We start from the raw sequence: 25,941 nt of genomic DNA, 5'->3' as shown, positions 1-25,941 counted from the left end.
ATGAAAGGAAGGGAAGTAGAGGGGAAGAGGAGAGGAGAGGAGAGGAGAGGAGAGGAGAGGAGAGGAGAGGGGAGGGAAGGGGACTGGAGAGCAGAGGCACAATTCCTCCATCTCCTTATATTGTCTTCCAGATTCCATTTCCCCCACTAGGGCCTAGTGACAGCTAAAGAGAGGAAAAAGGTCTTGCCAGCTGCAGGCTTCAGCTGCAGTTTGAAGTCCTGACAAGTGCCTCCTAGGCAGGGCTGCTACCACCTGGGATGGTGAAGTCAAGTCAAAAACTAGCCCAGCGGGTGCCTGGGTGGTTCAGTCAGTTAAGCATCTGCCTTCAGTTCAGGTCATGATCTCAGATCATGGGGAAGGTGAGTGGCCTGGCCAGCCTTCTCAGATCTTCAGATCTCCTGGGATCTGGTCCCACATCAGTCTCCCTGCTCTGCGGAGGGAGAAGGGAGCCTGCTTCTGCCTCTGCCTCCCTCTCTCTGTCTTTCATGAATAAATAAATAAATAAAATCTTTCTAAAAAGGGAGAAACTAGCCCAGCTTCTCATGTTGATTCATAAAGGGGCTCCCACCACTGGATATATCTCAAAAGGACAATAATGCTTTCTCCCTGTTTGTCTCTCAAGTACTAGGGATGTGAGGCCACCATGTCAATGCCAGCACCTTCATAAGGCTCTCTTCTTTGTCACCAAGCCTCGCTTCATTGCGTTTCCCTCCTCAAAGGGTTTTTACATTTTTACCTTTTTTATTTGGCACTCGTATCCTACCTGGTATATATGTCAGTATGCACATATTATTTCCCCTGCCACCCTCCAGTCTAGACAGAGACTACAGCACTGACCTGCTGGAACAGCATCATGCTTGCATTTGTTTGGTGCCTATCCTGCACCCGGCACTATGAGCTCAGCTCTGATTATAGCCATTTTAATAATAATAATAGCCATGCAAAGGCTGAGGCTTACAGAGGGCAATGACCCCAGGAGGTAGCATGGCTAGGATTCCAATGGATATTGTGTTTAATGGAGTTCCTGGCATATTAAACTCTGTAGAGTTTTGTTTAGTGAATAAATTTTGTCTGACTTCTCATCTTTTTTTTTTTCCTGGTGGAAAATTATAATCAAGCAGAATATCATATATATATATATATATATATATATATATATATATATATATATATATAATATTGGAGTTCAATTTGCCAACGTATAGCATAACACCCAGTGCTCATCCCATCAAGTGCCTCGCTCACTGACCGTCACCCATTTGCCCTCCCCCCGCCCCGCCTACCACCCTTTCCACCACCGATTTTTCATTTCCCAGAGTTAAGAGTCTATCATGTTCTGTCTCCCTTTCTGATATTTCCCACTTATTTTTTCTCCTTTCCCCTTTATTCCCTTTCACTATTTTTATATTCCCCAAATGAATGAGACCATATGATGTTTCTCCTTCTCCGATTGACCTATTTCACTCAGCATAATACCCTCCAGTTCCATCCACGTTGAAGCAAATGGTGGGTATTTGTCGTTTCTAATGGCTGAGTAATATTCCATTGTATACATAAACCACATCATCTTTATCCATTCATCTTTCGATGGATACCAAGGCTCCTTCCACAGTTTGGCTATTGTGGCCATTGCTGCTATAAGCATCAGGGTGCGGGTGTCCCGGCGTTTCACTGTATCTGTATTGTTGGGGTAAATCCTGAGCAGTGCAATTGCTGGGTCATAGGGCAGGTCTATTTTTAACTCTTTGAGGAACCTCCACACAGTTTTCCAGAGTGGCTGTACCAGTTCACATTCCCACCAACAGTGCAAGAGGGTTCCCCTTTCTCCACATCCTCTTCAACATATGTGGTTTCCTGCCTTCTTAATTTTCCCCATTCTCACTGGTGTGAGGTGGTATCTCATTATGGCTTTGATTTGTATTTCCCTGATGGCCAGTGATGCGGAGCATTTTCTCATAGGCTTATTGGCCATGTCTATGTCTTCCTCTAGGAGATTTCTGTTCATGAGTTTTGCCCATTTCATGATTGGATTGTTTGTTTCTTTGCTGTTTAGTTTAATAAGTTCTTTATAGATCTTGGATACTAGCCCTTTACCTGACACATCATTGGCAAATATCTTCTCCCATTCTATAGGGCGTCTATGAGTTATGTTGAATGTATCTTGGGTTGCAAAAGCTTCTTATCTTGATGAAGTCCCAATAGTTCATTTTTGCTTTTGTTTCTCTTGCCTTCATGGATGTATCTTACAAGAAGTTCCTGTGGCCAAGTTCAAAAAGGCTGTTGCCTGTGTTCTCCTCTAGGATTTTGATGGAATCTTGTCTCACATTTAGATCTTTCATCCATTTTGAGTTTATCTTTGTGTATGGTGCAAGAGAATTATCCAGTTTCATCCTCTGCATGTGGATGTCCAATTTTCCCAGCACCATTTGTTGAAGAGACTGTCTTCTTCCCAGTGCATAGTCTTTCCTCCTTTGTCGAATATTAGTTGACCATAAAGTTGAGGGTCCACTCCTGGATTCTCTATTCTGTTCCATTGATCTCTTTGTCTCATCTTGTACCAGTACCACACTGTCTTGATGAAAACAGCTTTGTAGTACAGCCTGAAATCCGGCATTGTGATGCCCCAAGTTATGGTTTTCTTTTTTAATATTGCCCTGGCTATTCGGGGTCTTTTCTGATTCCACACAAATCTTAAGATGATTTGTTCCAACTCTCTGAAGAAAGTCCATGGTATTTTGATAGGTATAGCATTAAATGTGTAAATTGCCCTAGGTAGAATTGACATTTTCACAATATTAGTTATTCCAATCCATGAGCATGGAATATTTTTCCATCTCTTTGTGTCTTCCTCAATTTCTTTCAGAAGTGTTCTGTAGTTTTTAGGGTATAGATCCTTTACCTCTTTGGTCAGGTTTATTCCTAAGTATCTTATGCTTTTGGGGGCAATTGTAAATCAGGTTGACTCCTTAATTTCACTTTCTTCAGTCTCATTGTTAGTGTATAGAAATGCCACTGACTTCTGGGCATTGATTTTGTATCCTGCCGCACTGCCAAATTGTTGTATGAGTTCTAGCAATCTTGGGGTGGAGTCTTTTGGGTTTTCTACATACAGTATCATGTCATCTGCGAACAGGGAGAGTTTGACTTCTTCTTTGTCAATTTAAATGCCTTTTATTTGTTTTTGTTGCTTGATTGCTGAGGCTAGGGCTTCTTGTACTATGTTGAATAGCAGTGGTGAGAGTGGACATCCCTGTCTTGTTTCTGATCTTACAGGAAAGGCTCCCAGTGTTTCCCCCTTTGAGAATGATATTTGCATTGGGCTTTTTGTTGATGGCTTTTAAGATGCTGAGGAATATTTCCTCTATCCCTACACTCTGAAGAGTTTTGATCAGGAATGGATGTGGTATTTTGTCAAATGCTGTCTCTGCATCTGTTGAGAGAATCATATGGTTCTTGTTTTTTCTCTTGCTGATATGATCAATCACATTGATTGTTTTATGAGTGTTGAACCAGCCTTGCATCCGGGAGATAAATCCCACTTGGTCATGGTGAATAATCTTCTTAATGTATTGTTGGATCCAATTGGCTAGTATCTTGTTGAGAATTTCTGCATCCATGTTCATCAGGGATATTGGTCTATAATTCTCCTTTTTGGTGGGGGCTTTGTCTAGTTTTAGAATTAAGGTGATGCTGGCCTCATAGAACGAGTTTGGAAGTCTTATATCTCTTTCTATCTTTCTGAAGAGCTTTAGTAGAATAGGTATGATTTCTTCTTTAAACGTTTGATAGAATTCCCCTGGGAAGCCATCTGGCCCTGGACTTTTGCGTCCTGTGAGGTTTTTGATGACTGCTTCAATTTCTTCCCTGGTTATTGGCCTGCCTGTTCAGGTTTTCTATTTCTTCCTGTTCCAGTTTTGCTAGTTTGTGGTTTTCCAGAAATGTGTCCATTTCTTCTAGATTGCCTAATTAATTGACATATAGTTGCTCATAATATGTTTTTAAAATCGTTTGTATTTCCTTCATGTTGGTGGTGATCTCTCCTTTTTCATTCATGATTTTATTAATTTCAGTCTTTTCTCTCTTCTTTTTTTTCTCTCTTTTTAATAAGGCTGGCTAATAGTTTATCTATCTTATTAATTCTTTCAAAGAACCAACTCCTGGTTTTGTTGATCTGTTCCACAGTTCTTCTGGTCTCTATTTCATTGGGTTCTGCTCAAATCTTTATTAACTCTCTTCTCCTGGGTGTAGGATCTATTTGCTGTTTTTTCTCCAGCTCCTTTAGGTGCAAGGTTAGCTTGTCTATTTGAGGTCTTTCCAGTTTTTGGATGGATGCTTGTATTGCGATGTATTTCCCCCTCAGGATTACTTTTGCTGTATCCCAAAGATTTTGAATGGTTGTATCTTCATCCTTATTAGTTTCCATGAATCTTTTTAATTCTTCTCTAATTTCCTGGCTGACCCTTTCATATTTTAGCAGGATGGTCCTTAACCTCCACGTGTTTGAAATCCTTCCAAATTTCTTCTTGTAATTGAGTTCTAATTTCAAAGCATTGTGGTCTGAAAATATGCAGGGGAGAATCCCAATCTCTTGGTATTGGTTGATACCTGATTTGTGACCCAGGATGTGATCTATTCTGGAGAAAGTTCCATGTGCACTTGAGAAGAATGTGTATTCAGTTGCATTTGGATGTAAAGGTCTGTAAATATCTGTGAAATCCATCTGGTCCAGTGTATCATTTAAAGCTCTTGTTTCTTTGGAGATGTTGTGCTTAGAAGACCTGTCAATTGTAGAAAGCATTGTGTTCATGTCACCAAGTATAAGTGTATTATTATCTAAGTATGTCTTAACTTTGGTTATTAATTGATTGATATACTTGGCAGCTTCCACATTCCGGGCATAAATATTGATGATTGTTAGGTCATCTTGTTGGATAGATCCTTTCTGTATGATATAGTGTCCGTGTTCATCTCTCACTACAGTCTTCGGGATAAACTTTAGTTTATCTGACATAAGGATGGCTACCCCTGCTTTCTTTGGAGGACCTTTTGAATGGTACATGGTTCTCCAACCTATTATTTTCAGGCTGTAGGTGTCCTTCTGTCTAAAATGAGTCTCTTTTAGACAGCAAATAGATGGGTCTTGCTTTTTTATCCAGTCTGAAACCTACGCCTTTTTTATGGGGTCATTAGGCCCATTCACGTTCAGAGTTACTATTGAAAGATATGGATTTAGTGTCATCATGATACCTATTCAGTCCCTGTTTTTGTGGATTGTTCTCTTGGACTTCCTCTATTACAAAATCCCTCTTATTATTTTTTGCAGAACTGGCTTCATGGTCACATATTCTGTCAGTTTCTTCCTATCTTGTAAGCTCTTTATCACTCCTTCCATTTTGAATGAGAGCCTTGCTGGATAAAGTATTCTTGGCTGCATGTTCTTCTCATTTAGGACCCTGAATATATCCTGCCAGCCCTTTCTGGCCTGCCAGGTCTCTGTAAAGAGGTCTGCTGTTAATCTGATATTTCTCCACATAAAAGTTAGAGATTTCTTGTCTCTGGCTGCTTTAAGGATCTTCTCTTTATCTTTGGAATTTGCAAGTTTCACTATTAAATGTCGAGATGTTGAGCAGTTTTTATTGATTTGGGGGGGGGGGGTGGGGAATCTCTCTATTTCCTGGAAATGAATCTTTCCCTCCCCAAATTAGGGATGTTCTCAGCTATGATTTGTTCAAATACATATTCTGGACCTCTGTCGCTTTCAGCGCCCTGGGGAACCCCAATTAAATATAGATTTTTCCTTCTGAGGCTGTCAATTTATTTCCCTTAACCTATCGTCATGATCTTTTCATTGTTTTTCTCTTTTTTCCTCAGTTTCCCTCCTTGGAATCAACTTGTCTTCTTTGTCACTCACTCTTTCTTCTACCTCATTAACCCTCATCGTTAGGACCTCTCATTTGGATTCCATCTCATTTGTTTTTAATTTCTGCCTGATTAGATCTAAATTCTGCAGTCATGAAGTCTCTTGAATCCTTTATGCTTTTTTCTAGAGCCACCAGTAGCTTTAAATTGTGCTTCTGAATTGCCTTTCTGACGTTGAATTGTAATCCAAATTTTGTAACTCTGTGGGAGAGAGGACTGTTTCTGATTCTTTCCTTTGAGGTGAATTTTTACTTCTAGTCATTTTGCTCAGTGCAGAGTGGCTAAAAGCAAGTTGTGCTGGGAAGAGGAAAAAAAGAGAAGAGAGAAAAGAAAATAAAAGAAAAAAAAGGGGGGAAGCAAACAGAAAACAAAAACGAAAGGTGAGTATCGTCTGATTCTATATACTGTAAATCCCTCTTCTTCCCCTGGAACTTTCCAGTGCTGCTTGGTCAAGAACTTGCTTTATTTATTTATTATTTATTTATTTATTTATTTATTTATTTATTTATTTATTTATTCATGGGAGACAGAGAGAGAGAGAGACAGGCAGAGGGAGAAGCAGGTTCCATGCAAGGAGCCTGACGTGGAACTCAATCATCTGTCTCCAGGATCACACCCTGGGCCAAAGGCGGCACTAAACCGCTGAGCTACCTGGGCTGCCCAAGAACTTGTTTTTCCCTTGTCCATCTAGCTGGTCTTATGGGGGAGGGGCCTGCTGTGCTGATTTTCTGGTGTCAGCACTTGGGGGAGCAGCTCTGCCCCCTGCCTGGTGCAGGGCTCAGTGGGGGTTGTTTACCCCGTGAGACCCCAGGAGGAACAACCACAGTGGCAGCGGCCAGCTCTGGAGCCCTGGAGTCAGCTCCTGAAGTAACTACAGAGCTCTCAGTCTGCAGGGCCTGGATGCTCGGGGCGGGGCTGCTGATCTGCTCAGCTCCGGGCAGGAGCATCCTCGCTGTCCCGGGCCCTCCCGGTCTCTGCCTGTCCCGGGGGGAGGCCGGATCCTGGGCTGTGTCCCAGTGCCCTGTGCTCCCGGGCCTGCGCTGTTGGATTCGCGCTCCCGGCCGCACAGCCCCCTCTGCGGAGCCGCCGCCCGAGCCCCTCTGTGCTGCTCCTGGGTCCAGCCTGTGCGCTGCAGCCCTTAGGGAGCTCGGGGCACTCTCCTGGGGGCGCAGGTGTCTGTTAGTGTCCCCGGGAGCCTGAGGGCACCCCGTCCCCCTGGGGTCCTGCTCCAACTCCCTGCGAGGCCTTTCAGCCCGGGAAGATTGGTGCAGTTCCTTCTCCTCTGGGACGGAGATTTCCTCTCCTGGGGACACTCGCCCCGGCCTTAGCCCGGCTCCTCACGCCCCGCCCCCTTGGATGCCTTTTCTTTCTTTCTTTCTTTCTTTCTTTCTTTCTTTCTTTCTTTCTTCTTTCTTTCTTTCTTTTCTTTTCTTTTTTCCTCTTTCTTTCTTTCTTTCTTTCTTTCTTTCTTTCTTTCTTTCTCTTTCTTTTTCTTTCTTCTTTTCTTTCTTTTTTCCATCTTCCTACCTTGATAGAACAACCTCCAGCTGTTCTCTCTTTAAATGTCAGGCCGAATCTGTAGTTTTTCAGGATGATTTGAAAGTTATCTGGGTAATTTGGTGGGGACAGGTGACCTGGGGACCCTACTCTTCCGCCATCTTGCCCCCTCCTCTGGCTTCTCATCTACACTAATTAAGTGAACATGCTAAAGTCTTTTCTAGGACAAAGTTTGGTTGTATCCTTTTAAAAAATAAGCAACCACTCAAATTTATTTTGAACTTCATCTATTGCTTTATCAGAAATAAACTAAATTAAGCTTATTATACCATCTCTTTTAAAAATTAGTTATGATTTCTTTAAATTGCTAGTTTGAGGTTGATATTATAGTTTTGCCTTAAAGAATTTTCTATTCATTTCTGACGAGGTGAATTAAACACTGTCTTTCAAATTTTGATGTGCAAAAAAAATCTCTTAGGGGATCTTGTTTTAAAAATGCAGATACTAAAAAAAAAAATAAAAATAAAAAATGCAGATACTGACTCAGTGAGTCAAGGGTGGGGTCTAAAATTTGGCATTTTTTGCAATCCCCCAGGGAATACCAATGCTGTTGGTCTGAGGAATACTCTTTGAGAAGCAAGAGACTGAATTCTACCTACAGTTCAACTCAAAATAACGTGTAAGTTATACTATCCTTACTCTTATGTGAGGAGGACTATCTTTTCCTAGACAAAGAGGACTATTATGGGTTAAATTTTCAAATTTTAATTACAGTATAATTAATATACCATGTTATATTAGTTTCAGATATACAATTTAATCATTAAACAATTCCAATTACCTGGTGCTCATCACAAGTTCACTCCTTAATCTCATCACCTATTTTACCTACCCCCACTCCCCATACCCACCTCTCCTCTGGTAACCATCAGTTTGGTCTCTGTAGTTAAGAGTCTATTTCTTGGTCTGTCTCTCTCTCTTTTTTTCTTTGTTTTTTTTTTTTTTTGTTTGTTTGTTTGTTTTATTTTGTTTCTTAAATCCTACATGTGAGTGAAATCATATGGTATTTGTCTATCTCTGACATATTTTGCTTAAAATTATACTCTCTCTAGCTCCATTCATGTTCTTGCAAATGGCAAGATTTCATTTATTTTTATGGCTAAATAATATTCTATCGTGTGCGTGTGTGTATATACATGTTTATATACATGTATATACATTCATCAATTGATGGATACTTGTGCTGCTTCTATATTTTGGCTATTGTAGAGATAATGCTGCAATAAACATAAGGATGCATGTATCCCTTTGAATGAATGCTTTTATATTTTTGGGTAAACACTATGAATTGAATTCTGCCCCCCAATAATTCATATATTGAAGTCTTACCCCCCAGTACCTCAGAATGTGACCTTTTGAGCAATATTTTCACTATAGATATAATTAGTTAAGATCAAACTGAAATATGATGGGCCCTACCCTGTATGATTGATATTCTTATAGAAAGGGGGAAATTAAACACAGATATGCAAACAAGAGAATATCATGTGAAAATGAAGACAAGATTGGGGTATTGCTGCTAGATTCAAACAGCACTAACGCTGACCAGCAAAACCACCAGAAACTATGGGTGAGGCCTGGAACAGATTCCCACTCGCAGTCCCCAGAAAGAACGCAGTTTTTACTTTGTTATGTCAACGCTAAGAAACTCACACAAGTGTGTTGCATTTTCACATTCCAACAACATTACAAAATTCCCTATGAGAAGGTCTTGGAGCTCCCTACCTCATTTTGTATCTTTTAAATGGCAGGTAGTATTGGGAGGATCACTCACTATTCCTTAATTAATACTTGCCTCATCACCTTTCTTTTCATTCATTTTACTTGGGTCTGTTCCCTTGCAGCATCACCATCATTTCTGTTCATGGACAACAGCAACATGATCATGGGCTTGCAGTACCTGCTTGCTCTTCTTTCAGGGGATACACCTGTACCTTTCCTTACCTGCACACCAAAGCCTTTCTGTGCTCCCCACTAAAGCCTTCTCCCCCATGCAGACTTTTTTGGCTAGCTGTGTTTCTGTGTCTATGTGTGTATGTATGTTTACACTCTTGGTTTATGCTCTCTTGTGTTCATCATAGTCTCGTGGTGGCTGTCCTACATCTCTTTGATAGACACAATTCTGAGGATGACCCCAAGATTCTGTCCCTTGATTATTCAATCAGATGCTAATGTAGGGGCTGCTGTGGAGAGATTTTCTAGATGTAATTGATACAAATGTTATATGTGGTCTTGAACCAATCAGGAAAGCCCTTTAAAGATAGAGGTGTTTTCTCAAGCTGCAGCAGAAAAGGAAATTAACCTGTAAGCGTGAGAAGGATTTGACATACTGTTGCTGGCTGGAAAATTTGGGAGGCAGGAGGGTGGTGTACTTGTCAAAGAATGCAGATGGCCTCTAGCAGTCGGGAGCAGCCCCTGACTGGCAGCCCTCAAGGAAACAGGGACCTCAGTACGACAGCCACAAGAAACTAAATCCAAAAGCTTCTTATCTTGATGAAGTCCCAATAGTTCATTTTTGCTTCTGTTTCTCTTGCCTTCATGGATGTATCTTGCAAGAAGTTACTGTGGCCAAGTTCAAAAAGGGTGTTGCCTGTGTTCTCCTCTAGGAGAATGATGGAATCTTTTCTCACATTTAGATCTTTCATCCATTTTGAGTTTATCTTTGTGTATGGTGCAAGTGGGAAATATCAGAAAGGGAGACAGAACATGAGAGACTCCTAACTCTGAGAAACGAACCAGGGGTGGTGGAAGGGGAGGTGGGCGGGGAGTCGGGGTGACTGGGTGATGGGCACTGAGAGGGGCACTTGATGGGATGAGCACTGGGTTTTATTCTATATGTTGGCAAATTGAACACCAATAAAAAATAAATTTATTTAAAAAAAAAGAAATAAACTAAATCCATGCACTTGGATGAACTTTGAAACAGATTGTCCCTAGTTTCCAGATAAGAGCCCCATCCAGAAAACACTTTGATTTAGATCTGCAAGGCTCAGAGCAGAGAACCCAGATGAGCCCACTTGAACTTCTGCCCTATAGAACTCTGAGATAATGAATGGGTGTTTTTTTTGTTGTTGTTGTTGCTTCATTTGTGTAAATTTGTTATATAGCAATCAATAACAAATACACTTTCCAAACTGACAAAGCCTCAGAGGGCATTGAGGCTCCTCCCACCCTCTCCACAACAGAGCAGACAAGGCACTGCACTCCACACAGGACCTTTCCACAGACTGATGGAGCTTCAGTGATCACGTGTTTTGCTGTGTCCTAATGGTTGCTATGGTTTTCCTGTGCTTGCTGTTGAAAACCTACCACACAGATACTCACGATGCTTTCTGTAACAAGGTCTCCTATCAATTGAAAATAAGTGAGACCCTGTGAATATATATAATTTGAAAATAGTTCAACTGTAGTCAAATTAAATGACTTGACTAATTAACATCAATTCTTAGATGTCAAAATAATGAGTGGAAGAAAAATAATAACTAAAGAAAATCACCTTGCTGCTGCTAAAATCAAAGCTCATCTGCTGATTTTTATACAGCTGTAAGTTCCCTCCCAGAAGATAAGCGTGCTACTGCTTTGACATGGACACCAGTGGAAAACTCAACTAATTCAGTCCACCCCCACCTGATCAGGAACTGAGGCTCTATCTCCCTGGCCTGATCCAAGCCTCCCACCCTCTACTGAGGGGCACTCATATTTAGAGCTGCAGACTGGCGACTATAGGTGAGGGGTTCCAAGGGATGCATTGCTAAATCCAGACTTGAGAGGTGCTCATCTTCTGAGTCCTGTCTACCCTGCTTCTACTCCTGATGGCTGGTCTCCCTGCCTTACCCTCCTTTTAGCATCTTTTTACTTACTCTGCTCTCCCTGGTGCTTTTTAAATATATCTGTCTGGGCAACCCTGGTGGCCCAGCGGTTTCGCGCCGCCTTCAGCCCAGGGTGAGATCCTGGAAACCTGGGATCGAGTCCCACATCGGGCTCCCAGCTTGGAGCCTGCTTCTCCCTCTGCCTCTCTCTCTCTCTGTCATGAATAAATAAATAATCTTTTTTAAAAAATTAAATAAACATACCTGTCTCTGTAGGCATGCTTCTGAGAATATGGGCTCAAAATTTCTTTGCTTGTTTCTGCTCAGTAGGCTGGGAGAAGAAATGGCAAGTGAGATGGGGGAGCCTGGGAGAGCAAATCCCAGCCACCAACTGGTGAGACATGCCCCACCAATGAATGTGTGTAACATAGGCCTACCCTTGCCCAGAATGCTACCTTGAGCAAGTTGACGCTTTCCCTGTTTTTAACATCGAGTTATTCACCCTTAAGATTAGGATAATACTAGCACCCATTTCAAAGACTTATTGTGAGAGATTGACAAAGCAATACAAGTAAATTGATCATCATATTTCATGATGGGTATATGGTAAGTAGTAAGCAAACATTAGCTATTTTAACTATTAAATATGTCACATAAAAATAGTGTGACTTCAAAAAATATAATGTGACCTTATTATGCAAATGTCTAAAATATTTTTTTTTCCTCAATCACTGTTGCTTTTTTGTCTCATTTTATTTGGACTATTTCAAGCGTCATGATGCAAGAACCCTTGGGCATAAGTCAAAAATGATAGAATGAAGCCTCTGCGCTGTCTTTTGTTATTTGTGTGCCTAAGGGACTTCCTGACTCTCCTGCTCTGGTTCTTTCTGTCCCCAGATCAAGCATAGTAGACCTGTAGCTCCCACAATGCCCATGAAAGCAAACCTTACCCTGCAGAGGGCCACTCCAAGAGAGGTTTGCCAGTGCATCCTCCTTTCAGGTGCATCCTCTTTGCCTGTACAGAGGAAGCAAGGGACCTGTCTGAGGTCACAACATGTCAGTGAAGGTTAAACACTGCATGGCTTCTGAGCTAGAGGACTTTTTGTTTTTTTGTTTTGTTTTGTTTTGTTTTACTTACTTTGGCATGCATAACATGAAGGGAGGTGGCAAGTTTCTAAAAACTGCAAACGTTCTGAAAGCAGAAGAAGAAGGGTTTCTTTCAGTGTGGACTTTCATATTGTCAGTTTATTACCTCCTTAGCTTTTATTTAAATCAGGGGTTTTAAAAGCAAGACAGGATGTCTGACTTTAAGTGTGATCCTAAAAGAATGGCATTTAGCACTTTCCTTCCTCTTTAGGCAGTTCCTAACTACTTGCAGTCAAACTTTAGCCCTTGGTATTGCACAGAAGTCGCTCTCACAAATCAATGACATTCTGAGCTGCAAAACCAAAATTTACTTTACAATCTCTCTGTGACTTCTCGGTGGTATTTGGTCTGTAAAACCTTCTCTTCTCTCGCCTCTTGCCAGAACATTCTTTTGGCTTTTCTCCCCTCCTCTGCTCCAGGAGGCCAGGGATGTGCTGGGGCAGGCTCAAATTCAATTGTTCCATTTTCAGGCATTTTGCTAGCCATTTAATGTTGCGTCGGTGTTTGAAATTGGCAAGTGTATGACTCAGGGCCTTTTTTTCCCTTTCCCATAGAGCTAGTGTTAAACCACTGCCAGCATACCACTCTGCTCAAAGCTCATCTTCCTCAGCCCACTTCTTAAATACTGGGATTCGGTACATTTCTGGCATCAGGTGTCTTCTGTTTATACCCTGTCCCACGACTGATTCTTTCTGCACTTCCCTTCTGCACACGTCTGTGTGTGAATGATTCCCATACTTACCTTTCTTTTCTCTTATGTCCAGACTTATAAAACCAACTATTGTCCAGTTATTCTCTGAGTGCTGAACATCCAGACTCAACTTACACATCCACGTATGCAAGCATGCACAGGCCCCTGCTTGTTTGCCGTGAGGGATGATGCCATATCTGCTGAAAGCCAGGAGGGCACTTCCCTCCACCTGCCCCTCTTTGGTTAACATCCAGCCCTCTACCATTCCTAGTTCCTGAAGAGCTCTTGAATCTCTCTTGAAACCTGCAATGACCAAGTTCAAATCAGCATCATCCCCCCCTCCGCACCAGCCTCCTGCCAAGTCCTTTCATATCCACTCTTAACACCCCCCACCATTGTTTTACTATGTGGTAGTAATATGACATGTTTGACAGTGCAAATCATTGTCCTCCTGCTTAAACTCTTCCGGTGGCTTCTCATAGTCTTCTGAATGAGAAGTCCTTGGCAGCTTTCCATGGCTCCCTGTCTAGCTGGTCAGCAGCAACCCCTTACCTCTCTCCCCAGCAGAGTCCATCTTGCCAGGCCCTGTGCAGGGAGCTGCCTCTGGCCAGAGCCCTGTTCTCCACATCTGCTTCCATACCCTTTCACCAGATGGACACCTGTTATTCTTCATTCTCAACCTAAATGCTACTCACTCAGGATACCTTCCCCTCTTCCCCCAGGTCATAGGAAATCCTGGCTACAGTGTCCAGAAATACCCACATCTTCCCTTTTATAACACTTGTCACAGCTCTTATTGCTTATGACATGTCTGATATCTGGAAGGTGGAGACTGTCCTGTACACATTCGGTGCCAGCCCTTAGAACTGTCCCCATGTCAAAGTCATGGCTTCTCTAATCCATTCCCCCTTTTGTTGTCAGGAGCTCTTCCCTTGGGTCAGGCCCTCTTGGATTTTGCATCAGGTCGATAGTTGCCTTTAAGCCTTCAATCGTTTTGCCATCCAGACCATTTCCCACATGGTTTCCATAATTCCAAAGTACAAAATTGATTGTTATTCCTCTTCTAAACTATTGTATAATGAGAAACACAATTCTTGGGCATACCAGCAGAAAGGTAGGTGACCAGGTATGCCTGTTGTCCCCTTAGCATGTTCCTTTGCACTGTTCAGGTCACAGCACTCAACATCCACAATCCAGTGTCTCAACTTAACCCTCACTTTGGCAACTCCTTTCTCATATCTTCAGGCATCATATCCTCCAGGATGCATCATCAGTCCTCAGAGTCTGGTCAGAGACCCCTCCCTGATGTGCCCCAGTACCCAGACATCACCCTGGGGCACACTTGCTGGTCTGAGGCAAGAATCCTCCTTTAAGTGTCTTATGCCCCAGCTGGGTGCAGTAACAGGCACAGAATAGATGCTCAATGCAAGTTGTTGACTAGCTGCCATAAAAGATGAGAATTGTGTGCATGGAACTAGCCATGGCTCCTTAAAACAAAGCAAGAAGCTCATATTTTATCCTTTCAAAATATATCCTGTGTTTCACCCTTGTGGTGTGACTTTCACAAAGCTAAGCTTCTTGACAGCCACAGAGGGGCACAGCCTCCCTGATTTCAAAGTCAAAGTCACTCACTGAAAGGCATATATTTTTAAACTTTTTATTATAATCACGCAGCGCTCATGATGAAGAAAAGTGTACTCCTTAATCCCCATCATCTATTTCACCCATCCCCCTACCCACCTCCCCTCTGGTGATCACCAGTTTGTTCTCTGTAGTTAAGAGTCTGTTTCTTGGTTTGCCTCTCTCTTTTTTTCTGTTTGCTCATTTATTTTGCTTGTTATTTTGTTTGTTTCTTAAATTCCACATGAATAAAATATGGTATTTGTTTTTCTATGACTTAATTCACTAAGCATTATATTCTTTAGCTCTATCCATGTTCTTTTAAATGGCAAAGTTTCCTTCTTTTTAAAGGCTGAATAATATTCCATTGTGTGTATATATACATATATATGTATACATGTGTACATATATGTGCATATATACATACATATATGATCACCTCTTCTTTATTCATTCATCTACTGATGGACACTTGGGCTGCTTCTATAATTTGGCTACTGTAGATAATGCTGCTATAGTAGTGCAATTGCTGGACCATAGGGAAGTTCTACTTTTTAACTTTTTGAGGAAACTCCATGATGTTTTCCACAGTGGCTGCACCAGTTTGTATTCTTACCTGAGTGTTCCTTTTCTCCTCATCCTCACCAGTGTCATTTGTTCTTGTGTTTTTTATTTTAGCCATTCTGATAGGGTGAGGTATACCTCATTCATTATAGTTCTGCGATTTGTTGTTGGGCATCAGTTCACGTGTCCATTAGCATCTGGATGTCTTCTTTGAAGAAATGTCTGTTCATGCTTTCTGTCCATTTTTAAATTATATTATTTGTTTTTTGAGGGTTAAGTTTTATAAGTTCTTTATATATTTTATATATTATATTAACTCTGTATCAGACACATCACTTTTAAATATCTTCTCCCATTCTGTAGGTTGCCTTTTAGTTTTGTTGGTTGTTTCCTTTCCTGTGCAGGTTTTTATTTTTCATGAAATCCCAGTAGTTCATTTTTGCTTTTGTTTCCTTTGCCTCAGGAGACATATCTAAAATAAAATTGCTCCAGCCAATGTCATCTCGAGAAGTAACTGCTCGTGTTCTCTCCTAGAATCTTTGTGCTTTCAGGTCTCATAGGTTTTTAATCCGGTTTTAATTTAGTTTTGTGTATGATATAGGAACTGATCCAATTTCATTCTTTTGCATATTACTGTCCAAAACCCATGTCCAAATGGTTTTCCCAACACTATTTGTGTTGAAGAAACTGTCTTTCCCATTGTATATTCTTTCCTGCTTTTTTTGAAGATTAATTAATCATATAATTGTGAGTGTATTTCTGGATTTTCTATTCTGTTCCATCGATCTCTGGTCTGTTTTTATGCCTGTGTCATACTGTTTTTATCATTACAGCATTGTAATATGACTTGAAGTCAGAATTGTGATGCCACCAGCTTTGCTTTGCTTTTTTAAGATTGCTTGGGGTATTCATGGTCTTTTGTGGTTCCATACAAATTTTAGGATTGTTTGTTTTAGTTCTATGAGAAATGTTGTTGGTATTTTGATAAGGATTGCATTAAATACATAGGTTGCCTTGAGTAGTATAGACATTTTAATAATGTTCTTTCAATTCATGAGCATGGAATGTCTTTCCATTTCTTTGTGTCATCTTGAATTTCTCTCATCAGTGTTTTTATAGTGTTCAGAGTACAGGTCTTTCACCTCTTTGGTTAGGTTTATTCCTAGGTATCTTATTATTTTTGGCAACATTGTAAATAGGATTATTTACTTAATTTCTCTTTCTGCTGTTTCATTATTGGTATATAGAAATGCAACAGATTTCTGCACATTGATTTCATATTCTGGGACTACTGAATTTGTTTATCAGTTCTAGAAGTTTTTTGATGGAGTCTTTTCACTTTATATAGTATCATGTCATCTGCAAATAACTAAAGTGTTACTTACTTATTTCATACCAATTTGGATGCTCTTTCTTTCTTTCTTTCTTTCCCCTTCCTTCCTTCTTTCCATCCTTCCTACCTTCTTTTTTTTTCCTTCTTTCCTTTTGTCTGCTGTGGCTAGGACTTCCATTTCTATACTGGATACAAGTGGTGAGAGTAGCTTCACAGATGACATGATACTGTATAAGAAGAATATAAAAGACTCCATCTCAAAATTGGTAGAACTCATATGGCAATTCAGCAATGTGGCAGGATACAAAATCAATGCCCATAAATCAGTATTTCAGTGCATTTCCATACATTAACAATGAGACTGAAGAAAGAGAAATTAAGAAATCAATCCCATTTACAATTGCACCCAAAACCATAAGATACCTAGGAATAAACCTAACCAAAAATGTAAAGGATCTGTACCCTAAAAAATTACAGAACACTTCTGAAAAAATCGAGGAAGACACAAAGAGATGGAAAAACATTCCATGCCCATGGATTTGAAGAATAAATATTGTGAAAATGTCTATGCTACCCAGGGCAATTTTTTTTTTTGTACCCAATTTACACTTTCAATGCAATCCCTATCAAAACACCATGGACTTTCTTCAGAGAGTTGGAGCAAATAACCCTAAGATTTGTGTGGAACCAGAAAAGACCCCAAATAGCCAGGGGAATATTGAAAAAGAAAACCAATGCTGGGAGCATCACAATGCTGGATTTCAAGCTATGTTACAAATATGTGATCACCAAGACAGTGTGATACTGGCACAAAAACAGACACACAGATCAGTGGAACAGAATAGACAACCCAGAAATGGACCTTCAACCTTATGGTCAATTAATCTTCAAAAAAAGCTGGAAATAATATCTACTGGGAAAAAGGCTGTATTTTCAGTAAATAGTGTTGGGAAAATTGGACAGCCACATGGAGATGTATAAAACTGGATTACTTTCTTACACCATAAACAAAGATAAACCCAAAGTGGATGAAAGATCTAAATGTGAGACAGTAATCCATTAAAATCCTAGATGAGAACACAGGCAGCAACCTTTTTGAACTCAGCTGCAGTAACTTCTTGCAAGACAGGTCTCCAAAGGCAAGGGAAACAAAAACAATAATGAACTATTGGGACTTCATCAAGATAAAAGCTTCTGCACGGTGAAGAAAACACTCAACAAAGCTAAAAGACAACCTACAGAATGGGAGACGATATTTGCAAATGACATATCAGATAAAGAGCCAGTATCCAGGATCTGTAAAGAATTTGTCAAACTCAACACCCAAAAAACATACAATCCAGCCAAGAAATGAGCAGAAGACATGAACAGACACTTCACAAAAAAAAAGACCTACACATGGGCAACAAGAACAAGCACATGAAAAAATGCTCCACATCACTGGCCATCAGGGAAATACAAATCAAAACCACAATGAGATACCACCTCACACCAGTGAGAATGGGGAAAATTAACAAGATAGGAAACAACAAATGTTGGTGAGGATGTGGAGAAAGGGGAACCCTCTTGCTCTGATGGTGGGAATGTGAACCAGTGCAGCCACTCTGGAAAACTCTGTGGAAGTTCCTCAAAGAGTTAAAAATAGAGCTACCCTATGACCCAGCAATTGCACTGCTGGGGTTTTACCCCAGAGATACAGATGAAGTGAAACAGCAGGACACCTGTGTCCCAATGTTTATAGCAGCAATGTCCACAATAGCCAAACTGTGGAAGGAGCCTCAGTGTCTATAGAAAGATGAATGGGTAAAGAAGATGTGGTCTATGTATAAAATGGAATATTACTCAGCCATTAGAAGTGACAAATACCCACTATTTGCTTCGATGTGGAGTGACCTAGAGGGTATTATGCTGAGTGAAATAAGTCAATTGGAGAAGGACAAACATTATATGGTCTCACTCATTTGGGGAATATAAAAATTAGTGAAAGGGAATAAAGGAAAAGGAGAGAAAATGAGTGAAAATATCAGTGAGGGTGACAAAACATGAGAGACACCTAACTTTGGGAAATGAACAAGGGTTAGTGGAAGGGTAAGTGGGCGGGAGGTTGGGGTGACTGGGTGATGGGCACTGAGGGGAGTACTTGGCGGGATGAGCACTGGTTGTTATGCTATATGTTGGCAAATTGAACTCCAATTTTAAAACTTAAAAGAAAAAGGGCATGTGATATGATGAGCACTGGGTGTTTATGTGTCTGATGAATTATTGAATGCTCCTCATGAAACTGAGAAGTGGTATTTGTCTGCCTCTTGATTTTAATTAAAAAATAAAATATGTAGAAAAAAAGAAAAAATACACAGATGATTATTTTATCTTCTGAGAGTGTTGAAAATGTGTCTGAGCTCAGAAACCACAGAGGGGTGAAAAACAATAAATTGACTATATAAAATTTGAAAGAAAAAAAAAGAGATTCCTAACTCTGGGATACAAAGGGTTGCAGAAGGGGAAGTTGGTAGGGGATGGGGTAAGTGGGTGATGGGCATTAAGGAGGGCACATGATGGGATGAACACTGGGTATTAGTTTGGCAAATTGAATTTAAATTAAAAAAAAAAAAGTGGTGAGAGTGAAATATCCTTGTCTTGTTGCTGAGCTTAGGGGAAAATCTCTCAGTTTTTCCCCACTTAGGATAATGTTAGTTATGAATTTTTTATATACACATTTATTACTTTGAGATATATTCCTCCTTAACTTATTTTGTTGAGTTTGTTTTTTATTTTATCATGAATGGACATTGTACTTTGTCAAATGCTTTCTCTGCATCTATTAAACTGATCATATAGTTCTTACTTTTTCTCTTATTAATGTTATGTAATGCATTGATTTATTTGCGAATATTTAACCATCCTTGCAGCCCAGGATTAAATCTCATTTGATCATAGTGAATGATTTTTTTTTTTTTAATGTGCTGTGGGATCCAGTTTGCTAGTACTTTGCTGAGGATCTTTGCATCTGTGTTCATCAGAGATATTGCCCTGTAAGCTCTCTCTTTTTTGTGTTTGCTCTCTTTATCTAATTTTGGCATCAGGGTAATGATGGCCTCATAGAATGAATTTGGAAGTTTTCCTTCTTCTTCTATTTTTTTAAAATAGTTTTAGAGGAATGGGTATTAACTCCTATTTAAATATTTGGTAGATTTTGTCTGTAAAGCCATCTGGTCCTGGAGTTTTCTTCATTGGGAGTTTTTTGATTACTGATTCAATTTCTTTGCTAGTAAATATTCAAATTTTCTATTTCTTCTTGGCTCACTTTTGGGAAGTTATATGTTTCTAGGAATTTATTTCTTCTAGGTTGTCCAATTTGTTGGCATAGTTTTTCATAATATTCTCATAACTGTTGGTGTTTCTGAGATGTTCGTTGATATTTGTCCTCTCTAATTTGTGATTTTATTTACTCGGGTCTTTTCTCTCCCCCCCCCCCCTTTTTTTTTTCTTTTTCTTTTTTTCCCTTGTTATGTCTGGCTAGAGGCTTATCAATTTTATTGATTTTTTTCAAGGAACTACCTCTTGGTTTCATGGATCTGTTCTTTTGGGGTTTTTCTTTTAGTTTCTATATCATTTATTTATGCTCTAATCTTTTATTTCCTTCCTTCTGCTGGTTTTAGGTTTTGTTTTTCTTTTTATAGCTCCTTTAGTTGCAAGGTTAGGTTGTTTATTTGAGATTTTCCTTGCATCTTGAGGTAGGCTTTTATCACTATAAACCTCCTTAGAACCACTTTTGCTACATCCCAAAGATTTTGAACCATTGTGTTTTTGTTTTTTTCCATTACTTTTTAAAAATTTCTTCTTTTATTTCCTGGTGACTCATTCATTCCTTTAGTAGCATGTTATTTAACCTCCATGTATTTGTGGTCTTTCCAAACTTTTTTTCTCATGATTGACGTCTAGTTTCATAACAATATGGTCAAAAAAGATGCATAATATGATTTCAATCTTCTAAAATTTGTCGATTTATTCTGGAGACTATTTCATATGCACTTGAAAAGAATGGGTATCCTGTTATTTTAGACTGGAACATTCTGAATATATTTGTTAACTCCACCTGATCCAGTGTGTTATTCAAAGCCATTGCTTCCTTGTTAATTTTCTGCTTAGATAATTTGTCTCTTGATGTAGGCATTATTTTTATATTTTTGTATGTTTTGCATAATTATTGATTACTTCCTTTATGTTTACTATTAATAGTTTTATCTATATTGGTGCTCCCATGTTAGGTGCTTAGATATTTACAATTGTTATGTCTTCTTGTTGGAGTGTCCACTTTATTATTATATGGAGTCCTTCTTTGTCTCTTGGTATAGTCTTTGTTTTGAAGTCTATTTTGTCTGATAGAAGTATTGCTACTCTGACTTTCTTTTGACATTCGTTTGCATGATAGTTTCTTCATCCCCTCACTTTCAACATGCAGGTATCATTAGGTTTAAAATGGGTCTCTTTTAGGCAGCAGATAGACGGATCTTGTCTTTTTTATCCATTTTGTCATCCCATGTCTTCTGATTGGGACATTTCGTCCATTTACATTCAAAGTAATTATTGGTAGATTTATATTTATTGCCATTTTATTACTTGTTTTGTAGTTTCTAAAGATTTTCTTTGATCCCTTTTTGTCTTTTTCTTTTTCTTGCTTTGGATTTGGATTTCTCTATCTTTATTCTTTGCATATTTTTTAGTGGTTTTGATTTGTGGTTATGATTAGATCTGTATATAACCTCTTCTGCATATTGTAATCTATTTTAACTTGATGATCATTTAAGTTGATCATTTAAGTTCTTTAACTCTTCTCCTCCCCATATTTTAGTTAAATGGTGTCATATTTAACATCCTTTTATTTTGTGAGTTCCTTGAAGTGTTTGCCTCCTTTTCTCTCTCTTCTGGGACTCCTATAACATGACTATTATTGCATTTGATGCGTGCTCCAAGTTCCCTAAATCTATTCTTGTTTTGCATAATTCTTTTTCTCCTTTTTGTTCAACTTGATTACTTTCTATTACTTTGTCAGCTAGTCACTAATTCATTCTTCTGTTTCTTCCATCTGCTGTTCATTCTATGATGGGTATTTCTCATTTCATTTATTGTGCCCTTTATCTCTACGTTAGATATCTCTACGTATCTCTATGTTATTCCTTATTTCTATGTTAAGGGTCTCACTCATGTCTTCCACTCTTTTCTCAAGTACAGTGAGTGTCCTTATGATCATTGCTTTAATATCCATCAAACATATACCTTCATCTGTTTCAATTAGATCTCTGACAATAGTCATGTTTTGTCTTTCATTTGGGATAAATTCCTCTGTCTTCTCATTTTGTCTAAGTCCCTGTGCCTATTTCTCTGTGTTAGGAAAGTCAGCTCATTACAACCAAAGCCATCAAGAGTAGTGTCTTTATTAAGAAGAGATCCTATAAGTGCCCTGTTGTCTAGTGGTATCTCCTGTTCCTCAGGCCTGGTGCTTCTGGGAGTGTCTCCAATGTGTGTTGCATTGACTGTGCTGTTGTGTCCTGGCCACCTTATCCTGCTGGCCAGTGATTTGCAGAGGCTTCCTTTTCTGTTATGGACAGTGTTTGGTGCCTGGCCTGAATGCGGCATGTTTTAACTACGAGTGCTGTGATCTGCTTGTGAATTGGATCTTGTCACCCCTGCCACTGGAACTCAAGCCTCACAAAAATCCTGGGTTGGAAGATGGGGTGTTGGCAGGGATTTGGGCCAGTCTTCTTGGAGATGGGGCTTGCTGCAATGGTACTGAGGCAAACATGACTGGAAAAGGCAATTCTACCAGAGCATGGGGAGGAGGGGAACTTGGTGTAAGCAAAGTAGAATGTGTCAAGTTGTGCTGGTTCCTTTAGGTGGCTCTGTGCTTAGGCTAAGGCACAGGGGGGCAAATAGTGCTGGCCAGTTGCTTTTCTCCCAGAGAAGTCTCTCCATGAACACTGCCTCTCTGGCACATGCTCCAAGAGGAACAACTAATGTCCCCACTGTGTACCCTAGGCACTCTTCAGATCCCTTTTTCAATGCTGTATGTCCATGGACTGTTTGTCTGCCTTTTTCCCATGAGCAGCCCCAATGTCCTCTGAGCTCTTCCAGAGCCAAGAACAATGACCTTTCAAACTCTAGGCCTTAAGCCCCACTGGTTGCAAGAACTCATGAAATTCAGGCCCTCTCACTTTCCAAACCAATTGCTGTGGGGATTTGTTTCAGCAATGCATTCCTCTTCTGTTAGTCTGCCTGTCACCCTCCTCTATGACTGCAGCTTCCTCCTTGCCACAGATGCTGCATTTCATTTCTCTCCCAAGCCATGTCTCCATACTTCTACCTTTTTCAGTGTGGCCTCTTCTCTACCTTTAGTTGTAGAGATTGTTGTCAGTCTTGAGATCTATTTCTGGGGTATTTGGGATAGTTACCTAGTTTTATTCATGGAATGAGGTAAGCTTTGGGTCCTGCTACTCTGCTGCCATCTTCTCCTGTCTTCCTGAAAGGCATATTTTTACAGAAGGCCATATGTACAAGCACAGTGTTTCCCCTCAGTTTGTGTCTATGTGTGTAATGTGGGGAAAAATTAACATCTTCCTGGTTGTTTACTTTGAAGTCAAGGTGCTGATTCACTTGCTGTGTCAAGAGCATCTTAATTTACCTCCAGACAGAATCTCAGGACCCAGAAGCCCAAATTTTCAAGTGTATCAGTTCATTACAGACTCCCCCATTCATCCCATCTCCTCTCATACATCTATTTACATTCTTTCTCTTATTTTAAAAATAATTTGAAGAATGTCCATTCTAGAGCCAGGGTCTTATTCTGGTACTATAAGGCATTTTTAAAAATTAAATGAAGGTCATAGGTCATTCACATATTCTGAGTTTTAACTTTTTGTTCTTTTCTGTTCCAGGAGCCCACCAGGATCCCACATTACATTTGGTTATCATGTTCCCTAGGTTTCTTTTATCTGTGGCCAATTCTCAAACCTTCCTTGTTTTTGATGATCTTGACCATTTTTAGGAAGGTTCCCCAGTTTGGATTTGTCTGTTATTTTTCTCATTGTTATGCTGAATTTATGGATTATTGGGAGGAAAACCAAGGTAAGGTGCCATTCTCATCACATAATAACAAGGGCATATGCTACCTACATGACTAATCATTATTGATGTTGATCTTGAGCATCTGGTTAAGGGAATACCAGTCAGATTTCCCAACTGTGAAGTTATTCTTTCTACCCCCTTCTCGTACTGTACATTTTGGAAGGAAATCAGTATTCTTTTGCATGGAGATTCATCTATTCTCTCATACTTTCTTGTGTATTCATTTATTTATATCAGTATGGACTCATGGATATTTATTTTGTGCTCTGGTTTATAGTCTAGTATGATGTCACTTATTTTGTTGCCCAAATTCTGCCAGCTTCGACCATTGAGAACTCTTACAGTTGGCTCCTATGTTCCTTCCTCAAGCCCATCATTTGTTTTTTTGAACACTACAAGATATTCCAAGCTTATCTTATATATTCCCTGCTCCAACTCTAGAATCAGCCACTCCAAAGAACCCTAATTCTTTTAGTCAGAGAATAAGAGAAACCAATATGTAAGTGCTGGATCTGCTCACTTCTCCTGGGGTGCAGCATTTTGTAGTAATGTTCTATTCAAAATATTAAGAATACTCTCCCAAATAGTATTTGTTCTCAATAAACTCAAATTATAAAAGATGTATCTCAAGTCTCTTAGAACCTATTTAGGTTTTCCAACATTAGTACCTCTTTAATAAGATAATTTTTCATCTTCTTTTGCAAACTAATTCTGCTCTTCATTTCTCCTAACCACATATAAAATTCCAAAAGCATACTTGAAATCTGATATTTGTTTTTACAATGTTTTACAATGTTTAGTCTTACCTTATCCATTACTCAATCTGAAAGAGATTCAGCATCTCTCTTCTAACAAGTGTCTTCATCATAGTGATTATTTCATTTCCTTTGAGTTGATTCAGTTTTGCTAGGACTTTCTTGTTGTCCAGTAACTAGAATGTCAGGCAATTACACACTGAGGGTGTAAGATGCATCATGATTTTGCAAGTAGGTAAGGTTTTTCTTTCTGAATCATTTCTAGTCCTTCCTGGTGAATCAGAACATTTGGCTGACCTTTCTGGTAGCAGCAGTAGCACATTTAAGTAATGTCTTCAGGATATGGTTTATAGTGAGTCTGAGGTCCATTTCCTTGATCTTAGCTGAAAGTTCAGAGCTAAGAATCTTTAAAAAATAGCTTAAGCTTCTTTTTTCTTTTTCTAGAGGTGTTATTTTGCTCTTGCTCACATTATTTTTCATCTGCCACTTTCCTCAGCCTTGCTAGACTAAATTACTTCCAAGATTGTATTTAATCACTGGCTATACCTGAAGTGATGCTATGTGTGCAGTATCAGAAATAGATCTGCTAAATATGAGACTTTGCTCTTTCTAAATTAGAGAATCACTTTATATTTATACATTTAACTATGGGATAAGGTTGAAATGCCATAAGAAAATAGGCCTACCCTGATTCTTAAGCTCATAATGATTGTGCAAAATACTGAAAGTACTAGCAGTTTCTCAGGATGAATTTTTGGCTGTGTCTATAGTGAAGGTATATTATATTTTATTCAGCATGCATGAGGTCAATGAATAGGAGAAAGTTACAGAAGGGAAGGACACCAAATACACTAAATTTTTTTTTTTTTTTTTTTTTTTTTAGTTTATAATCAACGACACTGGGAAAATTTTTTCCAGGCATATATCTTCCTTCCCTTAGAATTTTAAGTCAAGAGATTAATTAAACAAATACTAATTGAGCAGCTACTCTGTGCTACATGCATATTTGAGTTTAGGCAGAATACTGAGCTAAGGGAGCAGAACTCCTTCCCCTGATGCTCATCCCTGATGTTTGTCCCCCTGCATCCTCAGAGCTAAGTGCCAACTTGAGAATGTTCACCTGGTTTGGGGCTCTGAGCAAGCCAAAAACTCTTATCCAGCCTGGCTACTTCATAAGTGAAAGAATCTCAAATTTCTTATCTATAACCTTGAACATCGCTGCAATTGTGTATGAAGTATTTATTTTTAATTTATTTGGTGGGATTTTTGTTTGTTTTTTAACTGTCCATCACCACTCGCCTCAGTTTTAAAATTGAAATACACCCTATGTGCAATCATTATCTGCACATTTAAATGTGCCATCTCTGTTGGGCATGAGCCTGCTAAGGTGGTATTTTAAATTCTTATATTTCATGCCAGACACGA

General features: G+C 39.5%; 1 long non-coding RNA gene across 1 annotated transcript in view; it reads left to right on the top strand.

Annotated features, from left to right (window-relative positions):
* Positions 1-25,941, top strand: part of LOC112907097 (uncharacterized) — a 202,115-nt gene that overhangs the window by 64,513 nt on the left and 111,661 nt on the right. Inside the window, exon 2 of the long non-coding RNA XR_003232698.2 lies at positions 8,012-8,095. This is a non-coding gene — a long non-coding RNA (uncharacterized lncRNA). The remainder of the gene's footprint in view (positions 1-8,011; positions 8,096-25,941) is intronic.

The sequence above is a fragment of the Vulpes vulpes genome, chromosome 14 (assembly GCF_048418805.1).
Source record: "Vulpes vulpes isolate BD-2025 chromosome 14, VulVul3, whole genome shotgun sequence".
In the NCBI taxonomy this organism is placed as follows: domain Eukaryota; kingdom Metazoa; phylum Chordata; class Mammalia; order Carnivora; family Canidae; genus Vulpes; species Vulpes vulpes.
Note: the sequence above shows the minus strand (reverse complement) of the source record. Positions and strands in the feature narration are given on the sequence as shown.